The sequence below is a fragment of the Rhinatrema bivittatum genome, chromosome 4 (assembly GCF_901001135.1).
Source record: "Rhinatrema bivittatum chromosome 4, aRhiBiv1.1, whole genome shotgun sequence".
NCBI lineage: Eukaryota > Metazoa > Chordata > Amphibia > Gymnophiona > Rhinatrematidae > Rhinatrema > Rhinatrema bivittatum.
The window spans coordinates 168,051,318-168,063,522 of record NC_042618.1 but is presented as its reverse complement, the minus strand read 5'-3'; positions in this window follow the sequence as shown (position 1 = coordinate 168,063,522).

Sequence of the window (12,205 nt, the reverse complement as noted above, 5' to 3'; positions counted from 1 at the left end):
GCTAATGCTAAACACTACCAAGATATATCTGCCTTGGAGGAAAAACTAACTGAGACAAACAGTAGGGTTTCCCTATTGGAGAAGAAAGACGAAAAGAACCAAGAATTTAAAGCTATGGTAGTCAAAGATCGAATAAGGCTAGACAGACGAATGGAGACTCTCGAAAATAATTCAAAGAATTTAAACTTGCATTTATTAAATTTTCCTCGCAGTGTAGGAGAAACACCATATATTACGTTAAAAAAAATGTTTTCTGAGATTTTGGGATTTTCAGATATAGATATGCCAGTATTGCTATTTTCTACCTATTTCTAGAAATAGAGAAACCAAAATCCCGTTCCAAAGTGATTTGACAAATTTTCTGGAAAACTCTGAATTGGTTGTTATTGATAAAGGAACATTGTTGATTTCTCTTGTTACAAATTTTGAAGTAAATAAAATTATGAAAGTTTATTTTAGGAAATATCCCATTAAATATTATGACTCAAATGTTAAAATATTTCCTGATTTAGCCCTAGCCACTCAGCAGAGATGGAAAAATTTCTTAAATCTTTGTCAAGAAGTAATTGCATTAGGCTACTCGTTTCTTTTATGTTTTCCCTGTAAATGTTTAGTTAAAAAGAGAGATGAATGCAATATTTTCTTTACCTCAGAGCAATTAGCAGGGTTTATAGAATTAAAAAAACAGCCCACATCATCCCCAGAGGTATAAATTAAGGATGTAGGTTGTCTCACGCCGTCCAATCTTAAGTTTATCCTCTAAATATTTTTAGTATAATGAAATACTCCCACTTTCCAGCCCAAATTAGAATCATTGATGTTAATAATAAGATGTCACACAGTAACAATGTTTTTGTTTCTTTGAATTTTGACTATGTGAGATATCTGCTGTTTCTGTTATGAACTGGTATTTGGTTTGTAAAATTTTAAAAAGCTATAAATAAAGAATTACAAAAAAAAAAAAAAGATTGATTCAGAGTAGCTGCATAAAATACAAGGTTGCATATGTAGCAAAAATCCACAAATTCCATCAATAGGTTCATAAACAAAGTAACATTTGAAGACCTGTGCTGACAGCCTGGGAAATGCAAGGTTACATATGCAGCAAAAGTCCACAAATTCCATCAATAGGTCCATAAAGTGAAGCAATATTTGGAAGTTCCACCCTAACAGCCTAACAAAGCAGATGAAGCATCCACCATTTCAGCAAAACAGTGGTGATAAGTAAGCAGGAATAGAACCACAATTTCTGCGGACTGCAGTGATGAGCACTGATGATGAAGATACATCCACCTGCAAAAAGAAGGGATAAAGAAAAACAAAAGTGAGAAATGCAAATCAAAAGTCTTGAGATGGTCTTTCTAGTGCCCACTGAGGAACCAGCAAGAATAGTACACAGGAATGTCGGTACATAAATACTCATGGGAGGAGAATAGACCAGAACTGGCAATGCGGTGAGTGATGTCTCAAACGAGGCATCCAAGTGAGAGCATACATAGGAACTTTTGGTTTCCAGTCACCCTGAGATTGTCATGGATTAGCGGAGTGCAGGTAAGGAGGCAGGAACACTCAAACTTTCTCCTTTCTCTCTGTCTTATACACACACATTCATTCACACACTCGTCTTCTACCCTTATTTATTCTCACTCGCCTCCCCTTACTCGCCTTCCCTGCCCTCCATCACTCACCTCCATTCTCTCTTTCCTTCCATCATTTTCATCCCCTTCCCTTTGCTCTCACTCAACCCCCATCACGCCTGCTCTCGCACTCGCTCCCTTCCCTTCCTCTTAATCACTCCCACTCAGTCCTTTCCCATTATTCACCCCTCCCTCCCTTCCGTCACCATCCTCATCCTGTCCCATCTCAATCCCCTTTTCATCTTTCACTCTTACTCCCATTTCTTTCTATTTCTCTCTCTCACTCATATCCCTTCCCTTCCCGCTCAGTAATAACCCACCATATATCTCATCCTTCTTCCCAAGATCATTGTCATTGTCGTCCTCTGCTACTTCCTGCTGGCTAAGTGCAGAAAGCCCACTGGCAGGGTCACCACTGCTGAACCTCTTCTCGCTGATGGTGCGTGGTAGCCCTGCCAGTGCATCATTAAACTGCGCCGTGTGCAGGGAATATTCCCACTGCTGAGGTGTGGAATCTCCACTAGCACATCTTCAATTGGCCTCACGGCACAGGGTCTCCTCCTGGTGAGGTGGCTGCCACAGGGGTATTTTGCGGGATATTTTCCGCCGCTCCAAAAATCTTGCCAGTTGAGGAAGCCGCCTCACCCTGCCTCATAGAACTATCCTTGAGGACATAAATATTAGAAGGCATCAAAATAATGGAGCATCGGCTAGATAAGCCGAATAATCACACCCTGATCATTTGCCAGACTTCAAACAGAAAACTTTTTGTATAATTTTTTATTCAGTGGAATATGTCTATTCTTAAAAACATAGTACTCAATTAAACAAATATATCTTGCAAAGCATTACAAAGGTTATGCCGAATATCAGTCCAAGAACAGGCTCCAATACTTAGCTTTAGGGAACTCTTCACTGCCAACAGAACTTTCCAAAGTTTCCATTGATATAAGTTAACTGGTTCTGTGACTGTGTAAGCAAAAGTGTGCAATGTCTATATGTGAAGTGTCTAGTGAACTGGATCATGTCCAGCAGGAGGAGTTAGTCTGTAGGATCCGGGCTCTTTGTGTGTCCTCACCATACTGACACGCAACACATAATGGAACAAACTCGGCACTCGACAAGATTCCAAAGACTTTTGTGTGCTCAGTTACAATTTTGGTGCTTTAAGGCTGGGGTGGGCAACAGTTTTTTGCTGAGGCCACACATTATACATATTTAATTTGTTGTACATTGCTTTGAGAGATTTAATTTTAAATCAGGAAAGCGCTTCATAAATTTAGTCAAATAAATAAATAATATGTTGTCATCCACGACATGGTCTGGGGGTGGTCCTCTTTAGAGTTCCTCAGGCTGGAGGGTCCCCTTGGAGTTAAATACTTCATAACTACAATAAAATAGCAATAATCTTAATCATGAGAACAGGTGCAGCACAGAACTAGGACAGTTCACATTATAACCCAACATGCAAAAAACATACATTCAAATTCTGGTGTCATCTCAGCAAAACAAAATCTCTCCATTGTTAAACACTTTGTGAAGTAACACAAATGTTGAAACCTGTGGGAGGGAGCGCTAGGAAGTGCTCCCATTTCCGGGGCGGTGTTTGGCCTTAGACCATGATGCGACTGCAGAGAGGAGCTCCGTGGAAGCACCGCGGCAGGCAAGACGTGTCCAAACATGGGAGGAGCAGACTGGCCATCGCCCTAACCTCTGCCGAACCTGCATATACCAGTAGAGACCCAGCAATGCAATGCTGGTCTTTGGGGTAGCCCTCCGGCCACTCTAACTCTTTCAGACCTGCCACTAGGGAACGGCAGATGCGGCAGGATGGACAGAGATCGGGTATAGAGAGGCATGGCAGCTCTAATACCCGGTCCCGCTTCGTCATCGGCTCAACGTCCTTCGATGCCGATGCGGAAACCGATTCTCCTGATGGAACAGAGTCAGACCGGTGACAATGGCGTTGTTTCTCTCGATGGTCTTTTACTGGATGTCGAGGAAGACGCTATTGAAGATCCGGATAGGGTCTGTGACAGACGGTCATTGACCTTTTTCTTTCCTCGATGCTTTTCAACTGTTGCGACCGTCGCTGCCTGACGTCTCCACTCCGCTCACCTTACCTCTTTGGCGACTCCCTCTTTGGTTGATGGAAGTTTGGCTGCCACGGCGTCATTTTGCCGACCTCCTCCAGCATCCCCGGACCGGCTAGACGCTGCCTTCCGCCATGTTCTCCTGAGGCCTAAGGGCGCGCACACGGCACGGCCCCGATTCAAATACCAGCTGTGGCACGAACCTCAGGGGCGTCCCCCTGAGATGATGTCATCATCACCAGATATTTAAGGTCTCTTGTTTTGCTAGCTATTCGAGTTAGCAAAAGGTTTCCTACCTAGCTGCCTCCAGGTATCGCTGCAGATGGAATTCGCTCTCTGCTTTCCTTGCTACTCTGCCTCCTCGGACTTTAACAGGGGCACCCGCTCCTTGGGGGCCTCGCGCTCTCTCTTGCTTTTCAGGTCGCAGTATGGAACCGGTACTCGCTCTTCGAGGGCCCACGTTCCTGGACTTGCTACTGAATGTACCTTCTGCCAGGAAGTCACCGTTGCCTACAACACCAGTGAGTTACCATCTCTCTCTCAGAGCTTTCCCTGGAACCGGGTACTCACTCCTCGAGGGCCTACTTCATTCCAGCTCCTGGGCTGTTCCAAGAGACTATTGTGTGAGTGTTACCATCAAGGTTATGTTCCTGAACTCTGCATACTTTGCCTACTCACTGTCTCAGTTTCTCTACAGCTCAGCCATCCTGGGATCGCTGTTCCAGTGCCTGAGGGACTACAGCCCAGCCGGGCTCTTCCAGCTCACTACTGCCACTTCTGGTGGTTCTCTAAAACATTTTAATAAAAGAACTAAGTGTGTGTCTGTCTCCCAACTCTGAGCCTGACAGGTGGTCCCTCTCGGGATCTTCCCCCGTGGGCATGGTCTTCTGCCACCGGCCCAAGGATCCACCCACAATTATCACAAATAATATCATCAACAAAGGATGAAGGTTTCTACGGTGATGATGTCGAAGATGACGATGGAGTTATCTTTTTAAAAAGTTCCTCCATTTTATCAAGACGGGCATGCCTGCCCTTCAGTGTCATCTGGGCATAGGTGGAACATGCACGGACATCATGGCCTGATCCCAGGCAGAGAACACAAATGTTATGAGGGTCTGTTATTGACATTGTTCGGGGACAACTTGGACATTTTTTGAATCCGGTGGCCATGGTGAACGAAGGCCGAGTAACGGTCGGTGGCTGCGGGTACCGGAACAAGGTAACCAGAATCGATCAAAAATTGATTCAAAAAAGTACTCACTGAAAGGTACATCGAAGGGAAACCGGAGTAGGTTATTTTCTGACAGAAAAGTTATATTTTCTGTGAGGAAAATTTTGTTAGGAAAAACTCACAGAGCTCCTAATACGCGAGGCTTACAGCAACGCAGAAAAAAAGAGACTGAAGGGAGACCCCCTGTGGCTGCAGGGATCATGGCATGCTGGGCATGGTCAGTGGCCTCAGTGTGCCAGTCAAAAGTTTCTAGAAACTGTGACAGAAGCTTTTCCGTTTTAGGGCTCCATCAATGATGTCACCCATATGTGAGGACTATTATCCTGCTTGTCCTGGGATAATGGACATTGTGCGCTGGCACTCTGGATATTTTCTGAAGCCCGTCGCCATGGCGAAAAAAGGGGCTGTGAAATGGTCGGTGGCCTGCAGCAACCAACTGCAAGGTAGCAGGAACCGACCGGAAAATTACTCACCAAATTACTCACCAAGCATCGAGAAACGGTGTCGCAATGGTAGACCCCTATGAGGGAACTTTTTTATGAAGAAAAGTTCAAGTTTTTCTGTGAGGAAAAGTGGTGAGAAAATTCTCACAGAGCTCCTATCTGTGAGGCAAACTGCAGCGTGGAAAAAAAGAGACTGAAGGGAGACCCCTGTGGCTGCAGGGATTATGGCATGCTGGGCATGTTCAGTGTGCCAGTCAAAAGTTCTAGAAATTTTGACAGAAGTTTTCCGTGATAGGGCTCCATCTAATGACGTCACCCATATGTGAGGACTACCATCCTGCTTGTCCTGGGAGAACCCCCCTTTATTAGATGATCTGCTTGTACCCATCACTGTAGCTGAGACCAGATCTCCATCGGCAGATAGAACCAAATCAAATAGTCCTAAGACTGTAGGCTCCACGGCACCACTTCCAGGGTCACCGCCATCAATCCAAGCACCTGCAGATAAGATCACACTGTCGAGCAGACGTGCCTGTGCTGACAACTTCTGAATATGACCCTCTAGCAGGAAAATCCTGCCCTGCTTTGTGTTGAACTGAAGACCAAGATACGACTGAGATGGCTTCATCATCCGTGCCAATTGGATCCCTATCGAGAAGACTGGCTGCCAATCTAGGTGTACTTCGGCGTTTAAGCACAGCATCAGGTGTGTGGGAGGTCACCACTTGCGACTCTGACCTGGTAAAATTGGTCGGGTTTGAGGACTGTTCCTGAAGAGAAGACTGCAATCCTTAAAAAAATTCAACCCAAGAAAAGGAGAAGGATCCATGCCAAAACCAGGAGACACCTGCTCTGTGCCCTCTGAGCTACCTTTCCCCGCTGATGAACTAGTTGAGGGAGTTCCAAGGTCAGGCGCCCCTTCTGACATGTCTTTACCCAGGCCCTCTTCAGGCTGGGAAGAACCAGGCTTACTAAAATCAAATGAAGGCAATTCTCCCTGGACCTATAAGTAGCGCTGGCACAAGTTAGAGGGGACGCCAGGCTGAGATGCCTGAATATGCCTGAATATGACAGGGAGCACAGAGGGAAAGGCACTTAGGTTTCTTAGCTATAGGCACCATCAGCCTGTAAGTACGCTTAACAGGCGACTGAAAAGTTGTGTGTCCAGTTGAATTCTTGCTATAAAAAATATATGCCTAAAACTTAGGTGCCCAAAATTTAGGTGTCCCAAACTTAGGAATCCCAAAATTTAAGCGCACAACCCTGTGCTAGCGCCCAAAACTGAGCACCCTAGCCCAGACCATTCGTAGAGGCAAATGCGTGCCAAAATCAGACACTGTTACCAACTGGACACCCAAGCAAATGTTCAATTAAGCTTCCAAAAACTAGGTGCCCAAAATGGATGAGCAGCCAGATGCACTCGCACAAACCAATGGTCCTGAAGAGGACATTCTAATGCACAGGAAAATGCACACCGCTGTGGCCTTCCACATGGCGCACAGAGAAAAGCCTAAGAGTGGGACCTAGCCCAAAAGGGCTACTAAACTCGCCAGGCTGACCATGTCCCTTAAACTCCCTCAGGGCAAGAATGAGTGTTGGATTGGCGCACAGAAACCAGAGGAAGCCCTACAAAAACCCCTCCTTTTCAGTTTTATTTATTTATTTATTTTAAGCTTTACCTGAGCTCAGCCCATCCAGCTGAGTACAGAGTTTGTCTTCGACTGCGGGGGAGAGGGTATATACCGTCACCACCACACTCAGCCTCCTGCACCCCCTGCCTTTCAGCTGTTTCAACAGCTAAGTCCATGCCAGCTGAAAAAACAGCACTCTTCTGAGGGAGCATGGAAATTACCTCAGGAATTCTCAACTGGGGGAGGGACCATTTGGTATCACTGCAGGAGAGCGGGGCAAATTAAATTTCCTTCTTTTTCTCCTTCTAAAACTTAAAACAATCCCCAATAGGGACATGCACGTCCACCATCTGCTGGAGACGGAGAATACTGGCATGTATATCATGATACACAAAGAAATATACCCATATCATCACTGCATGGGTATATTTACTGTGATGACAGTTTTGCTCCATCTCCAACTGCTGGTAGAGGTGCATAACCCACTTATTTTGGAACCACTTGTCTAAACACTAAGAAATAACACAATTTCATCAAGAAAACACTCCTTCAGAAAAATAATTATTCAAACAGACTCTTCCTGATTCCAGTTACCTTGAGATAGGGAGTAGGCTATGACAAGAACTTGTTTCACTGTATGTATGATAAAATATAGAAGCATGGACACTTCTAAGGCAAAATAAGAAAATCAACTCACAAAAGGATACAACAGTTAAACTGGTTCTGCATAAAAATAGATATTAAAAGCTAAAAGTTTTAATCTGAGCCAACATCCGCCCTTCCAATAACTGGAGGCAGAGAATACCGGCTACACTGGTTCTGTTAGTGACATAAGTACTAGTGATGTCATAGAGTTGAAAACAAAAGCCAATTCTGCCTCCAGATGCTGGAAGGAGGGCTAAAACTCATATGTCTTTGACTGGTGTAGCAGAAAGAAGAGAAAGGAAATTGGGTTCTTACCTGCTAATTTTCGTTCCTGTAGTGCCACAGATCAGTCCAGATTCCTGGGTTTTGCCTCCCCTTCAGCAGATGGAGACAGAGAAAGTTTTACTGACGCTGCCACATAACACGAGGTGCCACCTGCAGTCCCTCAGTACTGACCTGTAGCCAAGCCAAAAAATAGAACAAATACCAATACAATAACTAACTACCACACCCCTAAACGAGCAGTGGAAAATGGAAAACTGGAACAGAGAACATTGCCCACACTGAAACCCATGTAGGACTAAGAAAAAACCTGTGCCATTCTTCTGCATAATCATAACAGTAAGTCAAGCGGACTCTCCAAACCTCCCCTTTCCTCCAGTGGATGGGACTCTGGACTGATCTGTGGTACTACAGGATCAAAAATTAGCAGGTAAGAACCAATTTTCCTTTCCCTGTATATACCCAGATCAGTACAGACTCCTGGGATGTATCAAAGCTTCCCTAAATGGGGTGGGACTTCAAGAGTCCCACTCGAAGCACACTGTCCCCAAAGGCCATGGCCTCTGGGGCCTGGACATCCAAATGGTAGTGCCTGGTGAAAGTGTGCAGAGATTTCCAAGAAGCCGCCCTACAGATCTTTTGCGGCGAAACTTGCTGGCACTCAGTCCAGGAGCCCGCATGAGAATGGGTAGAATGAGTATTTAACCCCTCTAGGACAGGGCAACCCTGACAGATATATGCGGAACTAATAGCATCTTTCAATCACTGAACTTTTAATGCCTTATGACCCTTTTTTGTACCACTCCATAGCACAAAAATAAGATCCGATAAATGGAAGCTGTTAGTAACCTCAAGGTACCACAAAACGCACGCATCACATCCACACATCGCAACTCTTTGGCCTGAGGCGTAGAAGGATCCAAACCGGGGAAAGAAGGGAAAATTCCACTGACTGGTTCAAGTGGAATGATGACCCCACCTTCAGCAGAAAGGAAGGAACTGTCCTTAAGAAGACCCCGGTATCCGAAAATCTCAAAAAAAGCTCTCTACATGACAAGGCCTGAAGCTCCGAAATCTGATAAGCTGAACAAATCACCACAAAAAAAACCCAAAGTGAGATCCTTCATAGTAGCCCACTTCAATGGTTCAAATGGCACCATACACAAGCTCTTAAGGATGACCATAACACTCCAGGAAGGGCAAGGTTTCCTAACCGGAGGACACAAATGCTTTGCTCCCCGGAGAAAATGCACCACATTTGGATGAGCCACTAGAAATGCTCCTCAAACCTTCCCTCGAAGTCAGCCTAAAGCCGCCACCTGAACGCTGAGGGAACTGAAGGACAAACCCTTGACCAGGCCATTCTGCAGAAAAGCCAATATATATGCCACTGAGGCTTGCATAGAAACAACCCCTTGCTCTGTACAGCAGGCCTCAAAAACTGTCCATACCCTCACATAAGCCAAGGAGGTGGAAGTCTTCCTAGACTGCAAAAGAGCAGCGATGACTCCTTTAGAATAACCCTTATTCCTTAATCACTCCCTCTCAAAAGCCAAGCTGCTAGACAAAAGTGATCCGCCTGATCCAAAAATAGGGGACCTTGGCGTAGAAGATGTGGCAGATGAGCTAGGCGCAATGGACCGTTCACTGCAGGTTGATCCAGTTGGCAAACCAAGGATGCCTTGGCCACTTTGGCATTACCAGAATCATGTTGCCTAGAAGGATCTCTATGCGACGCAAGACCTTGCCCACAAGAGGCCACAGCAAAAATACATACAGAAAAACGTCTTTTGGCCAGGGCAGAGCTAAGGTAACTACCCCTTCTGCTTCTTGCTCCCTTATTCGACTGAGGAACTGCAGGGCCTTAGCATTGCAGAAAGTTGCCATCAGATCCATGTGTGGTCTGCCCCATCTGCAACTGATAAGGCGCACTGCTTCCTCTCACAGCTCCCACTCTCCGGGGTCCAGTTGCTGTCAGCTCAGATAATCTGCTTGCACGTTGTCCATGCCCACTATGTGGGAGGCTGCTATCAGTGCTAAATACTGCTCTGCCCAGCCGATTAACTCCCGGGCTTCCTGAGCCACCGCCCGACTTTTTGTGCTACCCTGGCGAGAAAAGACCCCTGTCTCTTGGTTTATCTTCAGGCAATTTATGAATCTTATTCTCCCCTAGAAGCTTAATCATCTCCAAGTCCTGCCCATAGAGCAACTTCCCTTTGAAGAGAAACGATCCCAATTGAGACTTGGATAAAACATCCGTCGACCAATTCCTCAACTAGAGGAGTCTACGGGCTGATACCACCGACATCAAAGTCCTGGATGAAATCCTAATGAGGTCATATAAGCATCAGCTCCATAGGCCACCACAGCCTCCAGCTGCTCCGCCTGCTTCGCCTCAGAGTCCGACAAGGACTTGTCTGCCTGCACCTGCTGCACCCAGCTCAGAGCCACCCTTTGCATAAAACTGCTGCACATCGCAGCTCGTATGCCAAGAGCTGAAACCTCAAATACCTTCTTGAGGTGAACCTCCAACTTTCTATATTGAAGGTCCTTCAGCACTGCAGACCCAACCACCAGAATGGTCGTCTTGTTGGAGACAGTTGAAACTGAGGCATCCACTTTTGGAACCCTTAGGAGCTCAAGCGTATCCTCAGGCAAAGGATATAATTTGTCTATGGCTCATAGGTATCATCTGGATTGTACTCCACCAAATTCAGATCTACGTCCTTTGGAATCTGCGCTGGCGGATGGTCACCCTCTGAAATCTCAGAGGAGCTATTCGCAGCAGCCGGCGGTACCAGGACTCCCGGAACCCTCTTAACTCTTGTGGCCGCTGTCGCCCACAATGATCTGTTCCTTTAGGGAGGGCCTGGATGCTCCAGTGCTCCCTGCTCAGCTCTACCCTTCCCCACGGCCTTCCTGGCTGAATAAGCTTTATGCAAGAATAAAACAAAGTCAGCAGAAAAATCAGAGGACCCATTCGACTTCCCCAGTCAGTCTGCCTCACTTTCTGAATGAAATTCCTCATCATCATGACTTCCCCTGGAGGCCCCTAGCACCAGGGACAGAGCAGGAGGAATATCCCCCTCCTCCTCCGCAGCCTGCGAAGGAGGACAAAAATGACTGCAGTTCCCACACTCAGCGGGAACAGGTCGTCCACCTGCTGCTGTGCACGAAAGTTCATGGCGGCCGCACAACACTGTTACTGCCTGCGAAGTACCTTCCCCCCACCCCCCCCCCCCAGGGAGGCACTTAGCATATTTACCATCCTGGGAAAGATGCATGTATGTGTCTTCACAGTTAGCACAGCTCGACCCGCGTGGCATGGCAGCGGTGCACCGGGTGGAACGATCGCCATTGGAGGAACGGAGAAGAAGGAGTTATTTGTTCAACAGAAAGAAAAGGCCATGCTAAAAAGGAGCTGGGGCCACAATGCACAGACTGCAACAGCACATTGAGCCCCTGAAACAATGACTTTTTTTTTTTTTTTTAAATACAGGTTCAGCAGCACCAGATAGGAAGAAAAAATTGACCACTTCCATTCATCAAAGAATGGCCTCAGGCTCTGTCTGTCCTCCAGGGCTAGGGAACTGGACCACCAGTTATAAGCCCTCACTGGCAAAGGACTGAGCAAACCAAGGGTTCCCAACCCCCTGCTCGTCTGCCTCAAAACCTTGGGGGGGATGGCCCCACCAGGACCTAACAACCCCCTGGGAGGTAATCTCCAAGAAACCTAACTTTATTTATTTATTTATTTTTAATTCTCTGTCTCAGCCTGCAGGCTTTGCATCTCCACCATCTGCTGGAGACAGAGAAATACTGAGGGACTGCAGGTGGCACCTCAGCTTAAGTGTCAGTGTCAGTAAAACTTTCTCTGTCTCCATCTGCTGGAGGGGAGGCAAAACCCAGGAGTCTGGACTGATCTGGGCACGTACAGGGAAACAAGTTCACCTTTTAAAATCAAGTTAATGGGAGTAGGTATGAGAAACTTCCTATAAAGAAAAACACATTATAAGAACTTCAAATATAAAGATATCAAATGAAAGGCATTTCTAGATCTATAGATAGAGCTGCAGTCACATAATTTCTTATGTTCTTATTACTAACACTTTATATATTCTGCAGTGTGGCCTTCAGGAAAGGGATGGGAGACAGAGCCATTCTCTTATGTGCCAAGGGACTCCTATTTCTGATCTCATATTCCCTTACCATGCCCACATCAATGTAACAAGACATAGGC